Source organism: Manis pentadactyla, chromosome 9, assembly GCF_030020395.1.
Source record: "Manis pentadactyla isolate mManPen7 chromosome 9, mManPen7.hap1, whole genome shotgun sequence".
Taxonomy (NCBI): domain Eukaryota; kingdom Metazoa; phylum Chordata; class Mammalia; order Pholidota; family Manidae; genus Manis; species Manis pentadactyla.
This window is the reverse complement of record NC_080027.1, coordinates 115,199,916-115,223,707: the sequence shown is the minus strand read 5'-3', so window position 1 is coordinate 115,223,707 and position 23,792 is coordinate 115,199,916. Positions and strand designations below refer to the sequence as shown.

The window sequence follows — 23,792 nt, the reverse complement described above, 5'->3', positions numbered from 1 at the left end:
GGGAAAGTTCCCGACACCTGGTGTCAGAAATGTCATGAGAAGTGGCGGTGTGAGAGCAAAGGGGACTCACAAGAAGAAGAGAAAGTTTTTCCTATACACTAACACAGACCTCCTTTATTCCCCCCCATCAAACTGATCACCAAGAAGTCTTTGGCATAACTCAGCGCTTAAGCAGGTAGGCAGAAAGGAGTAGTATCTAAAAAATTTGATGAAGTTAGCACCTTGAAGCCTTAACAGAGGGATTAGTTATCATGGGCACCAAACTTCCTGGGTCTTACAAGAGAGATTTTCCATCTCAGCCCGAGTTCTCACCCCCAGGGGCGGGCATGACTGATCTGCCTGGGTTTGCAGGACTTTGCCTTGCTGCCTGGCCCCAGAGGCCACATTTCACTGCATGAGGTGCTCTATGTCACTTGTCTTGGCAGAAGGAAAATAGCAATTTCTCAACTCCTCTGCTTTCAGTACACAAAATTCCAATTAGCTATCTGCTCTCAGCCACACCTAACTAGCATTTTTCTTCCCCCTCCCTCCACCAATGTCAGCACTCTACAAACATATTTTTCTTTTTTTGTAGAATAATGAATTGCCATCAGAGGCCCTGCTGTGCATTACACTAAGTGAAATAAGTCAGGCAGAGAAAGACAAAAACTACATTATCTCACTTAAGTGTAGAATCTAACAAACCAAATTCACAAAAACAGGGAACAGATTGTGGTTGTATGAGGTAGGGAGTTGGGGACTGGGCAAATGAGTAAAAGTGGTCAAAATATACAGACTTCCAGTTATGAGACTGATTAGTTCTGGGGATGTAATGTATGGCATGGTGTCTATAGTGAACAAATACTGTGTTGTATATTTGAAAATGGCTAGGGGAGAGTAAATCTTAAAAATCCTAATCACAAGAAAAGACAATTTTAACTATGTGACGTGATGGATGTTAACTAAACTTATTGTAACTATTTCACAATATATACATACATCAAATCATTATATTATACAGCTTAAACTTGTGTAATGATATGTGTCAATTGTATCTCAATAAAACTGGGGCAAAAAAAGACCCCATTATGGACCAAAATGTGTCTCCCCCTCCCAAATTCATATGTTGAAGCCATAACCCCAGGTAACTATATTTGTCAATAAGGCCTTTGAGGAAGTAAATAAGGCTTAATGAGGTCATAAGGGTGGGACCCTAATTCAATTAGACTGGGGTCCTTATTTGAAGAGGAAGAGGCACCAGGGGTGCTCACACACAGAGGAGAGGCCTAGGAGACCCTGAGAGATGTGTCTACAAGCCAAGGAGAGAGGTTTCAGGAGACATAACTCAGACCACCTTGATCTCGGACTTCCAGCTTCCACAACTGTGAGAAAATAAATTTCTGTGGTTTCAGCCCCCAAGTCTGTGGTACTTTGTCACGATGATACAGACCCCAACGGTGCCTGAGCAACCTTGCTTCCCTGATGTCGAGAGTGAGAACACAAACATACGTAACGGCGAGGAGGAGGAAGCCATGAAAACATTCCCCTGTGACACGGACAGTGTTGGAAATCATTCACGTTAGCTAAAAGGAAAAAAACAAAGGCGGTGCCAGGCCTTGCAGTTTTTGTGTAAAGAAGAAAGTACAACTGAGTTTTCATCATCTATTTTTAAAATTAACTTAATGACAAATGAAAACCCCATTTTGATGTTCAGAGGAGAAAAATAAATTGTTTTCCGGCACTGTGTTTCCTGTTAGGATGTAAAATCTTGGGAATAACATTTTGGTTTTCCCAAGTGTTCATTTCATTCAAAGCAAATTAGTCAGAGAAACACAACCTGTATAAATCCGTCATCATCCAGGCCCTTGATCTCAGAACACTACTGTGCTGAATCCTGAGATAAATCTTTTTGCCAGAAATCCCATTATTTTTAAGTACAACAAAAATAACAATTGGAGATGACATCAGAGTGGTGGGAACACTGCACTCGTCTTCCTTGCAGATCAGAAGAAACTATCATCCGTCCGCTCATCACTGGTTAAAGTGCCAATAGTGGAGCCTGAGGAATATCTGGTTGGTTCCAACATAAACAATCTTCCATACCCTGGGAAAAGTTCCTTTTTCACTCCATGGCTTCCAAAAGACCATTGGGATGGGCATGCAAACACCTCCTGGAGATGGCGTGGAAATATCATTCAGTGAGTGGACAACAGATAAGGATGTGTTTTTGCCCTTGTGGGTTAAGTAGATACTGCTTGGAGTACAATGAACACTTTTGTCAACACATCCTTTCTCAATTCTTAGCTTCTGGCTTATTTAAAGACATTGCAGAGAGCACTGGGTGGGGGTGGGGGAAGTATGCAGTTATGTAGAAGAAATTGGCAAGAGTGCAATACAGATAAAATTGAAGAGATGAGGCAAGGCGAGAGGAAACATCTGGAGCACCTGGCAGGGGCGTTTATAGGCTCTTCGCCTGAAGTAGCTCATTATTGACTCTTCTTCATGGTTGGCCTATAATCTGGGGTTTCCTGCTATTGCAGATTTCCCTAAAAACAAGTAGGATAAGAGCAAACACTGCCATTTGCTTTTAAGATAACAAGATGGTCTTTCAAATCTCACATGTGGATCCTACTTCGATAATTCACAACTCATTGGGGCTCTTAAACTGCTCCTCAAAACACCACATAATTTGGAGAACAGATAGCTGGGAAACGAGTCAGAATCTCCCTCGGTCATTCACACCCGACCATATACCTAAGAGGAGAGCTTTGCAACTCTGTTCCTTAGGTCTGAACTATGATGGGAGCCTCTTCTTTTCAGGCAACAGTACATCTATCTGGAATGTTCAGAGAAAGGAGTAGTTTAATTTAATTTAATTTTGTTGTGGTAAAAACATTTTTTCCACCTAACAAATTGGTAACGCTATCACACACTCTTGTTAACGATAGGTACGATGCTGTGGAGCAGATCTCTGGAACTTACTTATCTTGCTTAACTGAAACTTGAAGCCCACTGATTGGCAATCCCCAGCTCCCCACCCCCTAGCCCCTGCAACCACCACTCCTCTCTCTGACTCTATGAATTTGACTGCTTTAGATGCCTCATGGAAGTGGAATCGTAGTATATATCTGTCTGTTACTGGCTTATTTCACTTAGCATAATATTCTCAAGGTTCATCCCATGTGACGTGGAAAGTGGATGTTAAAGCAGTAGAATCAAGTAAAATCCATTTGATCCTACTGAAACCCATGCTCGCCTGAAAGATGGTTCTGAGTCTTGCAAATTCTGACCCAGTTACCATGGAGCAATTCCTTGGAGGCAGGAAGTTTAGTGCCACACCATTGCTTTGGAGAACAAGTTTCAGAGGTCTTCTGATTTGTCTTTTTACTTTCAAAATGAAAATTCCAGGTACTTTTGTGACCCTTATGTCTTCCCTCTGATTCACTTAGGGGTTTCTGTGGGCATTTCAACCTCACATCTAAAACAGTGGCTCTTTGGTGGCTAAACTAATTATGTGGACACCTTATTCAAGCAAGAATAAGAAAGAGGAGTTCCTGGAGATTTCACTTTCAAATAATACCTCATTATACTTAATTAGACATGGAGCCAAGATCAAATTTATACCTATACAACCTTTTCCATTATATTTTCAAGGCATTTTCTTTCAAAATACACCACAGTTACTATTCATAAATTATCATATCAAATCAGATCTCAGAAAATTCCCAACCCTCTATTTCATATTAGTGTACAAAAGAGGTCCTGAAAAAAAATGGGCTATTAGCTTATACTTGAAAATCTGTTTTGGAAATCAGAGATACTAACTTTAGCCATATTTACTGTAATAGCTCTTGAATTGAATTTTCCTTTTGGACAAGTACCATTTTTATAGAGTACATCATTCTGTAAAAACAGATTTTTTAATGAAAATTTAATGATGTGAATAAACTACATCAATCTTCCTCTTTAATCAAATGCTCAGAAATTATAAAAATACTAAATACCAATTACTTTATCTTCTTTCTGTATACATATTTTTAAATTGACAGTTTAATTAAAATAATACTATTTTACTCAGAAATGGGGAGTAATTGTGGGGATAGAAAGACAGGCTGCAGACATGACTCTCTTAGCATTGATGATACAACACTCTCTGGGGTCAAATAATCCTGCTCCCTTATCTAATTATCCAAGGGGCTAGGACTTCTCAGTCAGATACACAACCCACGTTAGTAGTGGCTACGGGTTATTGAGCACTTAATTGGAACTATGGATGGCATTTATATATATTATTTCACTGCATACAAATGCCAGATTTACAAGATAGATGCTATTATACACATTTGAAGATGAGGAAAGTGAATCCTAGCAAGACTAAGCAACTCAGCCAGTTAGTAAGTGACAGAGCCAGAATTTGAATTACATAGCAGTGGTTCGCATTATGTCAGTGAGCATCTCTGTGGCCAAAACAATATTTACAATACCAAGACTTCTTTTTCCCACTTTCATTCTCTGATGAGTAGACAGTCCAGTTTTCCAGAAGCTACATGATTTATGCTGATGACACCACTTTGGCAGCTAGTAGAATGTGCATTTGCGTATCCCTTTACTTGAAAAATGTATCACTTTTAATTTCTAACATGGTAAATATCCACAGAAATACCCATTTGAACAAAAGCTCTTTGGAGTTCGTGATAGTTTTTAATAGTGTGCAAAGCAGTTCTGAGACCAGAGTTTGAGAACCGCAAGCATTGCATTATCCACTTTCCCAAGGTTGAAGGTGCACCAACCTCAGATTCCAAGTAGCCCAGTAAATAACAATTATCAAACCAAGGAAAGCATGTCAATAAAGTATCACCAAACAAACAAGAATGGGTTTTTGTTATAGTTTATGGAGTGAGACTTCTTTATTTCACAATTGAAGAGAAATGGAGGTGAGGTCCCAGACACAGTTTTAATGTAGATTGTCACTGAATCCTAGAGATGTCTATATAAGCTGTCCTTATCTTCACCTCTACCTGGGACTTCCCCTTGATGTCAAGCAGAAAGTTTCCCTCCTTCATGGGACATAGTATAAAGCTTAAAAGTCTGGTTAAGGATCCAGAATCAGACTGCCTAGTTTCAAACTCTGGCTCAGCAGCTATGAAACCACTAACAAGTTGTACTTATCTGTCTGAACCTATTTCCTCATCTATAACATATCGTATGTTGTTATAACAATAATCATTTTATGAGGTTTTTGGGAAGATACAATGAGACAATGCTTCCCAAAAGTTGGTGAAATAAAGATCATTTAAAACACTTAGCAAATAGCCCTCAGCACATAGTAAACAGTCAGTAGACATTGGTTATCATTATTATTGCTCTTGGGTTGGCTGGTTAGTAGCTAACCAGATCCTTCCATGTGGTTTGTTTTGTTTTTTTTTTCCCCTAACACTCCATTCAGGCTTTAATGAACAGTTGGTTCTTTCTGGGGCAAGGAATTAATTCTTCCTCTTCTATCACATTTTTAGTAACACGGTGACTTAAAATAGGACAGTTTTAAAGAGGCATCTCAGCTGGCTGCTTCTCCCTTTTGAAGAACCATCTGTTAAAGAGGGTGATTCTGGAGAAGATACAAATTATGGACCTTGCTCTTAGACCATCTCAGCTGAGAACTATGTGTGTGACTTATAGAAAATCCTGACGGCCCCCCATCCCCACTCCCGAAGCCTTGGTTTCCCCTTATGAGAAGGGATTTCACTACAAAGTTTATAAAGATTCTTGCAATTGTGTCACCATAGGGTTATATACTTTCAGATGTAAGCATTATTTCCCTCCTGAAAAAGCAACAGAATATCCAATGTGTTCATGGCATCATTCCATGATACTATATTTAAATAGAATGGAGTAAATTTTTTAAACAAGAATAAAAGTATTGCAAAATAACAGCATAAATATATTGTTCTTCATACTTCCTAGACAAAACACATATTTTAATATGTGTATGGTGTTTTATCCATTTTCTTGAGAATTTCTGATTTATCATAGGAACATAATCTAATCCCAGACTGATTTCCCTAAGGGATTAGTCAACATTTATTTTAATGCCTTTTAAATCTTTGGGTTCATAAAATCTTACATCTCTCAATTTGAATCAAATCTTGATTTCCTGGAAATCCTGGTTAATGTCAACAATCTCTTGAGTCCTTAAACAGTAGCTGATAACTTGTGGAAATATTTAAAGCAGATTAATTTTCAGAGATCATGGCTTTCCCACATGGGGAGCAATATTTTTAGCTTTGTTTATTCACACATTTTAATGAGGAAAACAAAAACAAACTTTTTAGTTAGTTATCAAATATTTACTGAGCACTTTGTTTTATGATTCTACAATATTAATAGACTAATTTATTCAATTATGCTAATCCCTTGAATCTAAATGATATAAATCATTCCTTTTTTCCTCCACACCATTATTATTTACAGAGATTGCATTTATACTCATTCACTCATAAATGTTCTTCAGCATGTGTTTCTATTCCAGCTTTCTATTGAGCTGTCTCAAGATGTAAGAGTGAATAAGATATTACTATGTGTATAGTATTTAATATATATAGTATACATATTTAATATATAGTACATATATGTATTATATATATTAGTAAATTAATTTATATATATATATACACATAGCATATTTCATATGTATACATTTTACCTACCTGCTGAATTATAAACTTAAAATAAGCAAGGACTATATTGCCTTACATTGATTGTATCACTTTCTCCCTCCCATCTCTAATAAAATAGTGTTCTGCACACTGGAAGTGGAATAAGTAATACTGGCTTATTACTGCCATTTTGGAGAGTCGAGTCACAGGGCTGGAGAACTGAAAACCCGGCCTATGACATACATCCAAGGGAAGCTCTTATGACACTAGCCAGGCATGATGGAGTGATAAACACTTACGCCATCACCATCATCATCATCATCAAGCAAGTGATTGTTTTGATTGGGTAGACTATTCCAAGGACTATTCTCTCATTGGTGTTCTATTCAGGGAGGAGATAGGAAGAGAAGATCCTGGAAAAGAAGACAGGCTTTTCCTCCATGGTTTTTAGAAATACCCTCTAACGCTCCTTTTTTGAGAATTGATGAAAGCCTAAAAGATGAGGTACCCAGCAGTCAAGGTTGAGCACCCACCCTGCCTGGATGGAAGAGAACACAGGAGCTTGTCCACTGCTGTCAGCCCAGAGGCTAGAAGAGGCCTTGTACATAATAGGTTCTCAAGCGGTATTTGTTGAGTGAATTAACTCCCTGATACATTGGTTGCTAATGCTCTTTTTTAAAGAATTAAAATTTTTTGAATCTGCACACACACACAGAAAGAGGAAATTTGAAAAATTTTACATCATTCTAAATTTCTCTATTTCCCTCTTTGTTAGTATAGACATAGATATTTTCATATGGTTTTAGTTGAGTGTGTGCTAATTATAACTCAAAAGTTGTTCCATGAATCTGAGTTTCTTCTCCAAAAATGTTTTGAATGGGAGGCCTTTCATTTCTCTGACCTCCAGGACCCAGTACTGCTTTCCTTCAGATTTTCAGGAGACTAATGTTTACCTGCCCAAGGCTTGTGACACAGAAGGCCTTGCAATTAAAACCATATCTACAGAGAATGAAGAGAAAAGAGCTTATTTCAGTTGCTTCAGGGCTGCCTGACTGAGAATTTTTCTTGGGTAAATTTAGCCAGAAAGATTTGGTAGCCCTTTCTTCCTCCTTCAAAGCTATATAGGTTTCAAGAAATACTGCTCATCCCCTCTCCTCAACTCATCTCCTGCCCCCCAAACACACACACACACACCATTGTAGGCCAAGACAAGGTCCTGTGTTCTTGGCTATGGCTTCTTTCTAATCTTTATTTTTTATTTAATGTGGCCTTAAATCTAAAAGGGTCCACATTATATTGATTTAACAAGAAAAACAAGTAGAGAAACATTTGCATTTTAGATTGTACATTTTTTAAAAAATCTTCATTAATAGTTATTTTTATCCCATGTGGCTTTACCAGGTCCTGTCTTGAATCTTGCCCTATGGCTGTCACAGCAGCCTAGAAGGCCCAGCAGTGTCCCTTTAGTGAAAATGATTTAGTGTGACTCCACATTTGCCCATTTAAGAAGAGCAGAAGTCACCATCTAATTATCAACCATGGCAAGAAAGCAGCCAGGTAAACTAGCTCCTTCAAATAGGACAGACAACTACAGCTTTTTAAATTGCAATTAGCTAGCTGACTAACAATGCAAGGATCTCATAATGACCAGAATCATCAAACATGCTACCTCCTATTGTTCTTTGCTCTCTGTACTTTTTCTCCCTTGATTCTCTCCTCTCTGACCAGTCAGAAGATAGATATAATGGGGGATAGAAGTGATCATTGGGAAAAACCACACAAGATAATGAGATGAAATCACTGATAACGTACTACACAAATACAAGGATTACAATAGCCGTGGCTTCCTCTGGAAAGTGTATCAAACCATATTATAAATCAAGCATGCTTTTCCCTTTTTTCGCTTTACATGATCGCTTCAAAGATGCTCTTCACTTCTAATAGGCAGTCTTGAAAACCTTCTGTCCTCACTTAGCTGTTTGTTAGAGTTGATAAACGTTTAAAAGCACTAGAGAAGATTTGTGTTTCATAGAGTCTTAAAGAGACAAGGGACTTAAGATTCATCTAGTGCATTGGTTCTCTAACTTGCTTTTGCTGGACCCACAACTAGAGATTCTGATTACGTAGACTAGACAAGAGCCTGGGAATGTGTTCATTTGAAAACCCCCAGAGTTATTCTGATATCCAGCCAATGGGGACAAATCCAGTCCAAGCATCTTATATTTTACACAAGACACAGAGAGACTAAATGGATTGTTAATGAGATATTTAAATCTCCTTGGAAATGAAATGTTTTTCATCATTCAACAAACATGTATCATGTGCCCACCATGAGCTCTGCTCTACATTAGGCAATGATAGTATGAACACAAACAAGACATGAACTTTGTCCTCAATCATCTTATCTAGTCAAGGCAAATAATCATCCTCTAATTAAATGAGCCAACACATATTAAAAACATTTTTAAACTTTGAATGGCATGGAGATATAGTATACAATAATGGCTTCACTGCATTCAGACCTTGGAATTCCATGTAAGGCATACACCCTGCTCTGACTTTTCTTTCCAGGAAATCATGCTATTTTAACATGTGAAGGAGCAACCTATGGATCGCATATCCCTGATTTTGGAAGACTGATAAATACCCTCTGTACGTCGGCTGAAATAACCAGCCAGAGACTACCATGTTCCTGTCTCATCTGATCTTTGTAAATCTATTTGTTGCAATGTAGAGGTGGGCAAATGAGAGACAATGGGCTTCATCTCTTCCACAACAGTCCTGCTGCCCCTCTGCGAAGACACAAGGTAACAGCAACCCTTAGTATGTCTTGAGATTCTGAACATGCACTTCCTTTCCAGCAACCAGTCCCTGCTTTTGCTGAGGACTCTCCTGGTGTTCTCTCTCAACTGTCCCATTTCTACTAACCAGCAATCTGGACTACACGATGGAAACTGCGCTGCTTTGGGATTGAGCTGGACAGCACTTGAGTTCCTTTTCCCATGCCCAGTGCAGGTACATTTACTCCTAGATGGAATGCTGTAGAAGCATAGGAAGGGCATTCATTTCCCGCTATCTGCACACAAAGAGTACAAGCCAACTCAGGGGCTCCCTGACGCCTCTGAGAATTCTGCTTTCCATGCTTGCTTCTTGTCTCTTTTCCTATGCCATTTGGCCTGGGGTCTCAACCCTGTAGGAAACTAATTTTTGGATTTTTTTTGCTTATATTTAGATTCTCCTAGTTCTCATATGGAGAATTTTACTAATAAATGCTTAAATAGCAACTCTACAATTACAAGTAATTTTTCACTGCTGGAATAAACATCGACCAACAAGTTGTATTAGTAGGTCTTTGACTGGCTTAGGAAAAGTTAATTTTATTGTTAAAAACAAATGCAGGAGGTAAATTCCATGCTGGCAGAGCAATAGTGCTCAGTAAGGGAGCAGCGTGGATATTTCATTTTGGGATGTACCACTAACATTTTGAGAAGAGCATCCTAAAGGATGATCGTCTTCTACAAACTATCCTTTTGCCCTGTTTTCCTGGGAAAAAGCCTGAGATGAGTGGACCACAAGTCTCATTTAGAATTCCCTCTGATGTACCTGTTCTTATGAAAGACCGTAGATACGAGTACAGACCTGCAGCCCTGCTAAGGGAAAATTGCTTATGGATTCATGAGCTTCAGCTTTCCTACGGTTGGCCTTGCTCACTTCTTGCATTTGGATCTGTATTCAGGGTGAATTAAATAAAAATGAAATTACCCCAGACGAGGATGTGGTGGAAACTTCAGTCTCATGATAAAGAATCCTTTCCACAGCATTTTAGTCATGCGTTTCCTCTTAGAGCCTGCTCGGGGGAGAGATGACCCTCCTCAGGGACAATGCTTCCATTCCATCACTCTCTCAGAGCCAAAATCTTATCTCAGGTTTGCCTTCAAACACTATGCACCAAGCATCCTCGACCATCTTTCAAGCTCTTTTCCTGTTTATTGCCTTAAAACTGAGGAACAGCTCACTGAACAAAGGCAGTTCCCCAAGGCCAAGCAGTGTGTAACACCCTAATAAACATTCAAGCCAATGTCTTTCAAATGTGATTGTGAATCATCTTTCCCTCCTTCCTTCCCATGCTTCAGTCATCTTGCTGGCTCCAAATTTTCACCTTTTGTCTCAGGCCTGTGCTGCCTCCAGTTTACGGCACATGACTGCAGTTGTCTTTGTCTCCTTTATCCGCTTCACTGTGTCTCATTTTCCTAAAGTATCTGGCACCCACTTTTCCACAACATTGTTCCTTTGTTCTAGGAAAAAAAAAAGTAATAATTTGGGGAGGCAGCAGAAACACAGTTCCGAAGGCCATGGGGTGACATCCTCCCTCACCTGATCTTTATTCATATCTGGTTTTTAATTGCATTTTTTTTTCCATTTCTCAAGCACCGCGCACCTCCCTTCCTCCCTGACAGGAAGGAGCATTTTATTTCTCATTCAAAATGCTTTCCTACTGATCCCTATTCTTCAGAAGCTCCAGAGGCCCCTTGTTACCTGTTGGTTTTTTCTCATGTTGGTTGATCTGTTGGCCTCGCTGTAGTTTATTACCTTTTCAACCTTTTTTTTTTCCTCTTTCCGAACTTAGGCCAGAACTTACAACCTGCTGTCTTTTCTCATCTTCACTATCATTATCCTCAGACCGAGTCTTCCCAAAATGGATTTTTTTTTTTTTTTACCAACCCTGTGCTCTTTAAAGAAACAAAAAGGAGAATTATGTGATGGTTTCCACCGTCGGAGCGTCTGTGGCTTTGTTTGAGCGAGAGCTTCAAATCCAAAGCTAAACCTTGACTTAACACACAAACTCAGTTGACGAAGGGGTACCCGTGTTCAAGCCCACCAATTGGCCAAGGACACAATCAGAGGGGCATTGGCAGGTATCTTCTTATCTCCCTGGTGCACTGAAAAAACTCAATTCATTAAAATAAAAAAAAAAGATCTTGGTCCCTCATGTGAGCGGCATGTGATTTTCCATGAACATTCAGCTCAGAAGGCATCGTGCCTATTATACATTCCATTTATAAATCAAACACCCCTCGTCCTGCGGCTGCACGCTGACATGTCAGCGAGGTTTGGGTCAGCCGCACACACTTCCACGTGAACAGCCGATTAAGGCAAAGAGGGAAGCGGCTCTTTTCTGCCCCCCTTTTCCACCAGTAATAGGCAGCTTGAACATTAAAATTGGGCTGAGACTCCAAAACCAAAGTCCCATGAACCATAGAAGCAAAGAGACTTGAGATAAAAGACAGGATCTGTCTGCCCACTCGGATCCCTCACCTTTCTTTCTCTCCCCTTCATCATGCTCATTGGAAAGTAAAGTATGTGCGGGTGTGTGTGAATTAAAGAATGTATCTAGGAAAAGATGGGAAAAAATCTAGCCCAAGAAAGACTTCGGTTTCTAAGGCCTGTGCAGGTGGTTCGGGGTTTGGGAGTCTGGGGCTCTGTCTGTGCCCTGAAGTGAAAACAGAGGACTGTCAGATTGCCAAGAAGCAGCCATGGAGGGCCTGCCAAGCAGCTCCACCATGAAGACAGCATATTTCCAGGCAGCCCATCCATGTTTGAAAGTCCCTCTGCAGTTCCTTGCTGCAAGTGGGGTTAGTCTTATCCTAGATCCTCCCATCCATGTCAAAGCATACGACTCGCCAAGGCTCACTGCGGAAAACATTTTGTTAAGAACATTTCCTACCAAACAAGGCATGTCAAGACTCCAATCTTTGCTCCCTTGGCCCCACTCCCATCACTTGTCATGAATAATAGAAAACACAATTAGAGGGAAGGCAAAGGAGAACAAATCCGCTTGTAACTTGCATTTTCTTCGGAATTTTTTTTAACCTACTGCACTTGAAAACAACCAGGAAAGAAATGAATTGAGGGGATCTAGGAAGATGAAAATCCACCAAAAAAATGTGAGGTTCTGAATTGCACATTATCTTTGGAAAATGGCCACATACCATGGGTATTGGTCCCATATACATATGAGGGAAAGCCAATAGGGGAAATGAGATATTGAAAAGTAGTGGTAACAAGTTATTATCCAATTTTTTCATGTGCCATGTCCTTATATTTATAGGTCTCCCTGTTCCCCATACTTTGAGGAATATAGAATAAATAATTCAGTAAAACCTAAAATAAAATAAGAAAAGAATGAAGATGATTAAAGTAGACTATAATAAGATTTTTGCCTGGAGACAATGAAATATTGTGAAAATAAGTAGATGAAGGCATGGTAAACTGACACGACAGAGCCCTAATATTTCCCTCCCAAAGTCCATGAAGTAATGGTCTAGAATTCACGTAGATTTTAAGATTAATTGATTGTAACAGAAATGATTCAATAAAGGCTTAACCATCATATTAACAGTCTTTTACAATCTTTGGTTGATATTGGACCTCACATTTAGTGTAGCTTTCAAAAAATAGACTATAGACAGAGCAAAATATCAAAGGGTGGGGTCCAGGTTACATGAATTTGAAAAAAAAATCCTCAGGTATTTCTAATGTTTGTGAAAACTACTGAAGCAGGGGCTGGGCTCATGTACAATTTAAAGGCTTTAAATAATAAATAATGTGCAACTGCTTGAACACAGAGTTGACATTGCATATTATTTTTCCTCCTAACAGGAATGAATCTCTGTTGTGTACCTGGTTCCCCTTTGCCATATGGCATATGCTAGAGGTGGTGGAACTGAGAAATGAAAAGCTAGTTGTCTGCTAACTATAGTTCAAACCACCCCCACCCCTCACCCTCTAAGTAGCACAAAGATCTGGATTTGCATGCTTCCTCCATTTAGAAAACACGATCATGGTGTAGCCTTCCCTGTCTTCTAAGACCTTCTAGATCAGGCATAACTCTTATTATTAGAAGTAATGTTTATTACTGTTTTTATTAACCACAGTAACTGAACTGAGAATATTTTTCTTAGATGGTACATAATGTCTATCCACTGAGCAATTTTATGTTATAGTCTGGTCTTGTTTTTAAGATAGTTTCTAACTCTTAAATTAACTGAGTATAGATGACTTATGCTTTTAAAGTAGTTATTCATTAGATTTTGCAAAGTTAGCTTCTATATTGGCTAGCAACATTACATGGTGCATAAAATAAGTGGTGATAGTTGTAGCAGGATAAAATCCAATGGGTTAATATTTCAAGCAGTTAATTTGCTTAGAAGTATTATTTAGAAATTTAAATATATGCCATATTCACTCATAAATGTGCTGTGACTAGTTAAGAAGCTTTATCCATAGAATATCATACTGTATATACCAGTAGAGAATGCAACATTTAATACAGGTTCTTACTTTAAATAGTTGTGTCTGCTCTTTCCCCAGATATTTTCTTTCCCCAGTAACTTAAGTCTGCCCAGCTCTTTCTTTTTAGTCCTATTTGTCAACCTATTGCACACACTGGTGGTTCAGAGCTTTACCAAAAAGTCACAATTAGTTCATACTATGATTTAATCTGATAATAAAGCTTTTAGATAAATCCTTTTTGCCCAGGATCATACAGTATTATAATTGGAGGATGCCTTAGAAAGTTTCTGTTCTAAATCTTTCCATTCACAAGTGAAAAAACTAAGGTACAAAAGGTGAGAAGCTCAGATGGCTCAGCTTTGATAATAATCAAGTCTCCTGACTCCTGTTTCAGTATTTTTCCCATTAAATCAGGCTGCCCTGATAGTTACTAATTAACAGGGTTCAGTTTAAGAAATGGGAGATACTGGCTCTTGACTAAGAAATCTGATTCGCCAGTGTATAGCCAGCCTAAGATGTAAGCAGAAGCAAGAGAAACCACAAGGAACAGAGGTTGATCTGTAAACTATGTGAAAAATGGAACTTGGGGAATGGCTAAAAGCCCAGCCAGTCATGATTCTAGCATTCAGAGAGGGGGGAAATAATTCTAGCTGTAAATGTCTTCATTAATAAAATATTTAGAGAAAGTCATTCATTTCTACACATTTTGGGTAAGATGATATCTAAACCAAATTAGAAAAATTCACTTTCAGTAACAACGTAGGAGAGCTCCTTCTTGATTCAATGTCACTCCAGAGGAGTAACTGGCCCACAGTGTACATTTTATTTTATCACATCTGGTACATTATATCTGCTTCTAGAAAATTAGTCCCGAGATTTTTAAAGGTCAAATGAGACTTGCTCAGTTCGATTAGTTTACTAAGAATGGAAAATTATGTTCGCAATTCTTCTATGCCCACTGATCTATTTTTTAGATTTGTATATTTATCAGTTAAATATGCATACCTTATAATTTCAAATAATTCAAAGATTTAAAAAAAAAAAGTCCCCTGACTCCAGAACTGCTGTCCAGAGGTACCTCTCTCATTTACTTTAGCTATTTAATAGATGTTAATATTATCTTTCAATACACATTTACTTGTACATCATGAATTTTCAAGATTAAGCATTAATAATTGTCCTCTCACTGTAAAAAGAAAGGCATTAGCTTTTTTTCAGTCTCCTGCACCCATCACCATCACTGATATATAGACCGACAGACAGACAGACAGACAGATAGGCCTTCTCTTCCATGAATCCTTCAATACAGTTAACATTTTAACTTTTGATTCGTTCATATTCAGTGTTATTAGTATGTTTGTCTCATCATAGATGAGCTACTTCTATTCAGTGATTCTTTTTTCTCACATTTTAATATCTGAAATCCGAGTGTGTCTTTCAACTGCAGTCAGCCAGACAGCTCTGAGATACTTGTCACTGCCTATGCACAGGTTTTGTCAAAGCATTAATAAAGTCATCACTTCAGTTTGTGCATGGTAGGCACTATACATGTTGGGATTAACAGCCAAAGTGTCTTCAAAAAGGTTACATTATGAATTGGCCTTAAAACAAAAAGTTATTGTAGACATAGAAAAGAACCAAACCCGAGCAGTGGAGAATAGATATACTATAAGTAAAAACAGATATCTACTACTGGGGGAATGCCGGCAGTTCAGTATTTTCTCATAAAGCATAATCAAGCGCTTTGTGAGATCTAAGAAAAAAGATACCCACAAGTAGATGAAACTATGTTATGTTGGTTAATAAGAGTATGGAAAGGTTTCCCTATCACAGCAACGCAGTTGAAGACAAGAAAATATACCAAATTCCTCACTACAGAAGAGAAATTTCCAAGTAGCAAGAGACTGTTGTGACTGACTCATACATCTCACAAAACTAATCACTAAGTCATTGTGTCACCACTTAATTGCAGAGATTTATCTTTCTTAGTGTTACATAAAATAATGGTGCACCTCATAATTTATAGCACTGTAGAGTCCACAAAATACGGAATGTAATATACTATGATTACATTTACTTTTATGAACATTTTGTTTTCCTAGAGTTATTTTATTTTTTCATATTTGTTTTCTAAATGCTCACAAATTCATCCACAAATTGTTCACTAAAAGTGTATGTCTCTGAAAGAAGGCAAGGTCAGGAATATTCCCAGTTTCATCTGATTAGTTCCAGTCTGAACTGGGAGGCTGATGTCCTACAATCTTCCTTCACTAGCATCCTTGAAAATGTCTTTCTCGCTGTGTATGTGGCCTAGATACCATGCCATTCTCCTTGATTTATTTTCTTGTTTTGGTATATCATATCCCCCAGTTAGTTCTGAGAAAAGGATTCATAGAAGTTATATTTTTGAGACATTACATATCAGCAAATATCTTTATTCTGACAGGATATAAAATTCCAGATTGGAAATCATTCACCCTCAGAATTTTTACAACATTATTCCATTATCTTCTAACTTTCAGTGTTGTTATTGGTTAACTCAAATGCCATTCTGTCATCCTATGTATGTGACTTGGTCCCCACCTCCACTCTCTCAGAAGCTTTATGATTTTCTCTTTATCTCTAGTGTACTAAAATTTTATGGTGATCTCTCATAATGTAGATCTACCTTCATCCATTATGTTAGGCTCTTAGTGTTGATTCATTCACTTAGTAATAGGAAATTTTAATGAATTGTTTCTCTGGTGATTTCTCTCCCTTCTGCTTATTTTCTCAACTCTTACTATTTAAATGTGGACATTCCTAGACTGACCTTACAAATTTTTCAACTTTTCTTTGTCCTATCTTTGCCAAAATGTTCTACTTTATTGGAAATTTCCCCCATTTTATCTTTCTCCTTTATTTTTTCAATTCTGCAATCATATCATTAATTTCAAGGATTCTTTAATAGCCTCTGAATTTTTTTATAGCATTACATTCTTGTTTCATAGACATAATGACTTCTCTTATATTCAGACATTGGTTTGTTCCTCACAGTTTTCTTCTCTACACATGATCTCCATTTCCTCTAGATTTCTCTTTTTTTGGTTATTTGGTCTGTTTTTCCTGTTAGAGGTTTTCCTCAAATGGATTGTAACAATTTGGCCATATTTGTAAATGGAGAACCAAACAGCTGATTGGAATATGTAAGGGAGTGAGGGAGGCTTCATGAATGGTGGGCTTTAAGGCTGATTTCACTTGGCCTTGTCATTCCTGGATCCCTGGCTGTCGGTACCTTTAAGTCTATACTCTTGGGCCAGTCGGATTCCTCAGAGAAGGGATTTCCAATCTGCCTGAATTCTGGCATTTTGGAAGCTTGCTAAGGGAATAAAACCTCCTTTTTTATTATGATCACCCTGATCATCCTGCTTTCAAGAGGTCACCCCTACTCTCAGCTGTGCTGGGTCCTCCAGTCCAGAAATCCTCTGGTTCACCTCTCCAGAAAATAAATTTCTTCTCTTTACATTATGTTGTGGAGAAATGGGAAAGGGGGACAATTGCCTGCCTACACAGCATGAGAATACTGATCTGGGGCTTAATTGATTTTTTAACAGCCTACCAAACAACTCTGTGTTCAGCCCTACCTTCACTTTCAAAGATAACTTATGCTGCCAGACTTGAGCCTTTTGTGGTTTAGGTTGCTTCTGTGCTTTTTCCACTGCAAGCTTTTAGTTTTCAAGGTCTGGTACTCATCCATTGCCTTTCCAATTCCCAACATTTTGCTGTTGTGTGTTCTCATGTTCTTTTTATCCTTTATGCCTTTAAAAACCCCTTTACTTTCATTTTAGTATAATTTTAAGAGGAAGCTAATTTTAGTATAATTTTAGAAGTGGTAATCATATATGGTCAGTTCATCAACTAGTTGAACCTCCCACCGAACTAGATGGTGACACAAATAGGATGTCTTTCTTGGAATCACCCATATAATGGAACTTGAAGTCACTACAAATAAGCTTCCATCATAAAAATTTGTTAAATATCATCAGGGACTGAGAAATGCTCATATAAAAATGATGCTTATGTAAATGTTCTATTTTCACTCTAGTAGCAGGAAAAAAAAGATATTCTCTATAGATGCATATATATGGAACTTCTGGACTGGAAGACACCAACTGTTTATATTGAGCTGAGGAAAAAATAAGTTTTTGTCCATGTCTCCTGAGTTTTAGTTAAAATTTTCTCATAACTAGGTATAATAGGTTTTCTTTTACTCTCAAATGGAGAAAGGCCCTGAGAGAGAGACATACAGTCAAGGTAGGAATGGGTCTCAAAAATAAGTCGAGGTAGAGGTCTGTTGAGTTTGGGTCATCTGGGTGGGTTGGGTTCCTGGATTACCTGGGGATGACCGTCTAACACAACATGACCCTCCACCTCTGCTGTGTAGCAGCCATGTGCTTCAAAGGGCTTTGACTCCACAGATATCTCCAGAAATGTAAGCAAATCAAGGGACTCCCATCCCCTTTGCCACTGGGACTGAACAACCAAGGCCTTAAGACTAGCAGCACACAGCGTTCTCCTGGCCACAAGGATTGGCATTAAGCTCAGATCACTTGCCTGGTAATTGAAGAAGGCATTCCTTCTCCTTAGGCATTTTCAAGAAAGCAAATAGCCCGGCTACTCTCGGCAGCCTTTCTAGGCCTGCGAAGAAAGCCAGTTTGGGTTGAAGACAACTCACTGGATGGCAGAGCAGAGAGGAAGAAAAAAACAACACTGCACTAGATTCTTGATAAACAAACCTAGAATCCCAACCCTTCTGGATTTTCCATTATATGAGTCAATTAAAAAAAAAAACTCCCTATATTTCAAGTTCGGTTAATGTTTTTTTTTTTTTACTGACAAGTACCATGACATGCCTATATTAGTGAAATTGCCTAACACCATTATACAGTTCATTATGAAACAAAAAATGCTCCTAAGCTTGCCAACATTTACCTAATTGACTATAAAAGACTGTTAAAATAGTTCTGACATTAAAATTCAAATTCTATTGATAAAATGCATTTATGACCTAGGTTTATTTGCAGTTGAGCAAACTCCTTAACTTCACCAATTTTCTTCACTAGATAAAAAACCAAATATATACCTGTCCTTGCCTAGAGAGAGCATTTATTCTTTTTCCTCTTCCCTTGATATGTAGTAGTTTGACTTGGGTATAACTTTTAAAAGCCATTTACTATTATCACCAAATTGGGACCTGTCAAGTCATAAGTATTAGAAAAAGAGGAGAGAATAATCATATTCCAACAGAATATTTTATTTAAATTCAGAAAATAAATACAGATGAGGATCATTCCACCTAGAGAATCACTTGAAAGAATTTTTGAACTTCACTGTCCTAAGGATGAATATATTATTGATTAAATAACACTACAGTAAAGCAGCTCAAATTATAATGGTCCTAGTGTCTCAATAATGCAGACATTTATAGAAAGTCAAGCCAGATAATTGAGGAAAATCATATACTTGGCAAATTTAACTATTTGATAAACTTTTCCAGTAATTTAGATAATTGTCAATTTTCCCTTTCATTTTGTGCAGTGTAATAATTTCCTAAACACAATGAGAAACATAACAAGTATAAATACACCAAACAGAGTAATTCCAAGGGTACAGTTGTTAATTTTCTTCTCTTCTTCGTCCGCTCTGTCTCAGTGATTCAATCCAGGCTCCTGGCTTTAAATATCATCTGCACACCAATTATGACCAGTTTAAATCTCCAGCCCTGACTTCTTTCCAATCTTGACTTCTAAATCCAACTACCTTTATGACGTCTCTATGTGGATGTTCAATAGTTCAAACTCAGCATATCCAAAACTCAATTCTTAGTCTTCCTCCCCCAAGTCCGCTTTACCTAATCTTCACTATCTCAGAGGAAGACAACTTCATTTTCCCAGTTGTCCAGGACAAAGCACCGAGTCTCCCCTGACTCACCCCTTTCTCTCAAACACACCTAATGTACTGGTAATCCTTCCTGTTGGCTCTATCATCAGATTGTCCCCAGAATCGGGTCACATCTCCCCACCACCAATTCTCCCAGCCCATGCTGAGTCACTCTCTTCTCTTGTCTAGATTATCACAATAGCTTCCTAATTGGGGACCCCGCTCCCACCTTGTCTCCCTAAAAGATTGATCCTTTTCAATATTATGTCAGACTATATCACTCCTCTAATCAAAATCATCCAATGGCTTTCTATTTTTACTCAATATAAAAAAATCAATGCCTTCATAATGACCTCCACAAACTGGTCCTCTATTTCCTCTCTGAGTTCATGGCCTTCTACTGTCTCCCCCTTCACCTGTCAGCTCTTGCTACGCTGGGCATGCCCTCACCCTCCAGCCTTTCTCCACTCTCTTCCAGATCAACATGAGGTCATAGCTGAATGAAACCCACCCTGGGGATCCTATTTCAACTCACAAACTCTCTTCTCCACAACTATCTGTCCCAACACCTTGCCAAGCTGCTCTATTTTTCTACTTACCTGTGGCAATGATCACTTTCTCACATTCTCTGTGCTTTATTTACCATGTTTATTGTTTATCATGTTTACTTGTCTCTCTCTCCCAGAAGATAAGCACTATGCATTCAGGGACCTTGGTTTGTTCACTCATGTGTCTCAGACACACTGATCAGTGCCTGAAACACAGTGAACACGCAGTGCATGTCTCCTGAAGAAATAAATAGGAGAGGTGGTCTACTAGGTGCCTTACTTGCTGATGACAAAATCAGAATAATTCTAAGGCTGAAATCAGATGTTTTTTAGTTTTAGACCTGGTTTAAAGGGCTTTATAACCTGTTTTATTTATTTTCCACTGGGCAGAAATGTGTTTTTTGAAAAAACATCCTGATGCACATCATACCTAGTACTAATGGAAAGACATTAATTCATAAGCTCTAATGTCTCACACAACCTCACATAACACATATTTACAGATTTACAAGCCTGCCTGAGGATTCCAACCCCAGCACACTTCTCTCATTTGACCTGACTTGGGATAGTCCTGGCAGATACTGGCTATATCCTTGGCTGGCTCCTATTTTGACTTAAAGCTTATTTTCCCTCTAATTTTTACTCTAAATATTCCAAACCTACAAAAAAGTTTAAAAGTTACTTAGTGTTGCCAATTTTGAACATTTTGCTGCGTTTGATTTCTCTTTCTTTCTCATGTATATTTTTGCTTTTTTCCCGGTTTTGTTAGTAATTAGCTGGTAGCATGACATTTCACCTCTAAATACTTCATCAAGTATCACTTAAAAATAAGGACATATTCCTATATCACCACAATAAAAGGATCATATGCAATATAGTCATATTCAAATATCCTCAATTTCCCAAGAAAGTTGTCCATAGTTTTGTTTCTTATACTTGGGGTATAATCATGGACCAGGCATTATATTTCATTGCCATTTCTCTGGAATAGTCCTTTCTCTCTTTCCCCTCCCTCCTTCTACCCTTTCTCCTTGTCTATAATGTTATTGACATTTTTGAAGTGTCCAAGCCAGTCATTTTTTTTCACTGTTAGATTTCAAAGATTTTTAGCCAAACCTCTACATTAAATTAGGCTTCTGATGTTGCTTTCATAGCTATAAAAGAGGCTGTGCAGTGAAGTGGTTACAAGGTTAATCCATGAAGCCAACATACTTGGGTTCAAATCCAGTTCTATCACTCACGTGCTGTGAGAAATATGTCACAGGTTTTTTGCCTCCCCTATTTATAAGATGAGATGATCAGACTTGCCATCTCACAGGACTGTTGTGTAGATTAGTATATATATAAATAGGTTAGTATATAGGAAGCACTTAGAATCATACCCTGCATGTGGCAAACGCATTGTGTTAGCTCTACTTACAGTTTTAAAACAACCTTGACAGATTTCTATCTAGTGGCTGAGGTGGAGGGGGATTGTTTGAGAAACACAGGACCAAAACTATTATCTTCTCTGACCACAGAGTAACTATAAAAGAACTGGCTTGGAATTTTAATTAAATCCCATTATTGTTTTGGGAAATTCAGAACGTTTTCACCTCATCCCCTTTTGACAAATGTCATTCATGGGAGTTTCTAGAAGAAGAGTAAGGGCAGTATCTCCCTGCAATCCACAGGAGAGTTTCAGAGATAAGCTGTCTTGATCTCACTCACCCCTAGAGGGCAGTAAGTGAACCCCTGTGTGTCCCTCCTGTCCCTAAACCACAACCTGGGTAGGAAGGTCAGCTTTAGTCACAGAAGAAATAGGTGTGTGACTGTTTACTAGGGGAAATGAAGAAATAACCACAAGTAATACCAACATACACTATCTTTTTGGTGAGAAAGCTAACTTGAAATTAAACTGTTTCTGAAGACTAAATGTATCACACTAATGTGCACGCTTCATACAAACCATGGTAACATGAAGCTCTCTAGATCTGGTTCCAGCAGTTTAATTTGTAGCAAGCAGCTGCATGCTGAGAGTGACTCTGTGATATAATTGCTGCCAGTGCCAGCTCCCCATGGGCATGGAGAACCATCTTCTACATGCAGAACCAAGAGCTCGTCTGCCCGGCTGCCACCTCTTTCTCTTCAAAGTTTCCAACCATGTATAAGGAGATTCTATTTAATATCGACTCTAAGACCTTTTGGTAAGTTTTTCTAACTAGCAGAACTTAAGTTTTCTCCTATAGCTTAGCTGTTACCAAGTTAAAGTAGAGGTCTCTTTAAAAACAAATTGCAGAGCATTCAGAAATAAAACATTATTGGCAACATTATTAGCACATTCTCTAAAGTTCAGATGGGCATGCAGGGTAATGGGTAGGAGAATGGAATCTGAAAGCAGATATCCTGGACTCAAATCCCTGCTCCACAACTAACCAGCTGTGTGATCTTCTGTTAAGTTTCCTCTTCTGTAAAATGGAGATAATAGTACCTATCCTATAGAGTTGTTAGGCGAATTTAAGGAGTCAATATATGCAAAATTCTTCTAATGATCCCTTGCACACAATATGCACCATAGAAGTGTTAGCTTTTATTATCTAGGCTCTCAGAATCTTGCAAGCATTCAAGCCTCTCCCTCCCTTGTACTCCCTTGATCAACAATCATGGTGGCACAACAGAGGCCAGGGTCCAACGCACCCACAGAGCATCATCTTCCACAGGTATCAGTTTAAAAAGGAGCATTTTCCCCATCACCCAAAACACACAGGAAATAACTGTACAACTTCTACTTTTCTCAAGCCACTTTTTACCAAGTGGAAAAAATAGACTAGTATTATACATACTTCTTTTTTAAAACAAGTATGTAAATTGTCTTTAAAAATAAAGACAATTCCTTTAGTAAATAAAAGTGACTTCCTTTAAAGTTTTAAGAAATTCTTAAATGTTTCAGACAACAGTGTTCCACCAAAAAAAAAAAAAACAATCACTTTACTTGGAGAAGAAAATAAACTGTTTAAAATATAGGAAATTAGGAGGAGGATGAGCAGGAAAAAAGGTCAGCATTTTAAACTGACATCTTAATGTAAAAACAGGGTCTGTGTGAATACATCTTGTTAAGAAGGACTTGTACGGTCACTTTTTACATAGTTCTGTGAGAGCTGGGCAGATTCCACTTGCCAGAGTGGTTTGGGAGCAAAGCATTCTTTGAAGAACACCAACTGTCTAATTTTTCAGTCTGTGCCCAAAGTTTTCCTTATGCTTGGGGGCTAGGGTATCCGAGGCTTAATTTAACAAACTATTCATGGATTCCTCCTCAGACATACTTCAACATTTTTAGAAACTCAATACAATCAAAATAGTTTGTGCTACATGGCCCATTGTGAAGCTGTAGAACACTGATGATACCATAGCTCACTGTAAT

At 38.2% G+C, this 23,792-nt stretch overlaps 1 long non-coding RNA gene across 2 annotated transcripts in view; it reads right to left on the bottom strand.

The window, feature by feature from the left end:
* LOC118926051 (uncharacterized) overlaps positions 1 to 23,792 on the bottom strand; it is a 56,912-nt gene that overhangs the window by 16,663 nt on the left and 16,457 nt on the right. The gene's annotated exons all lie outside the window — the stretch shown is intronic.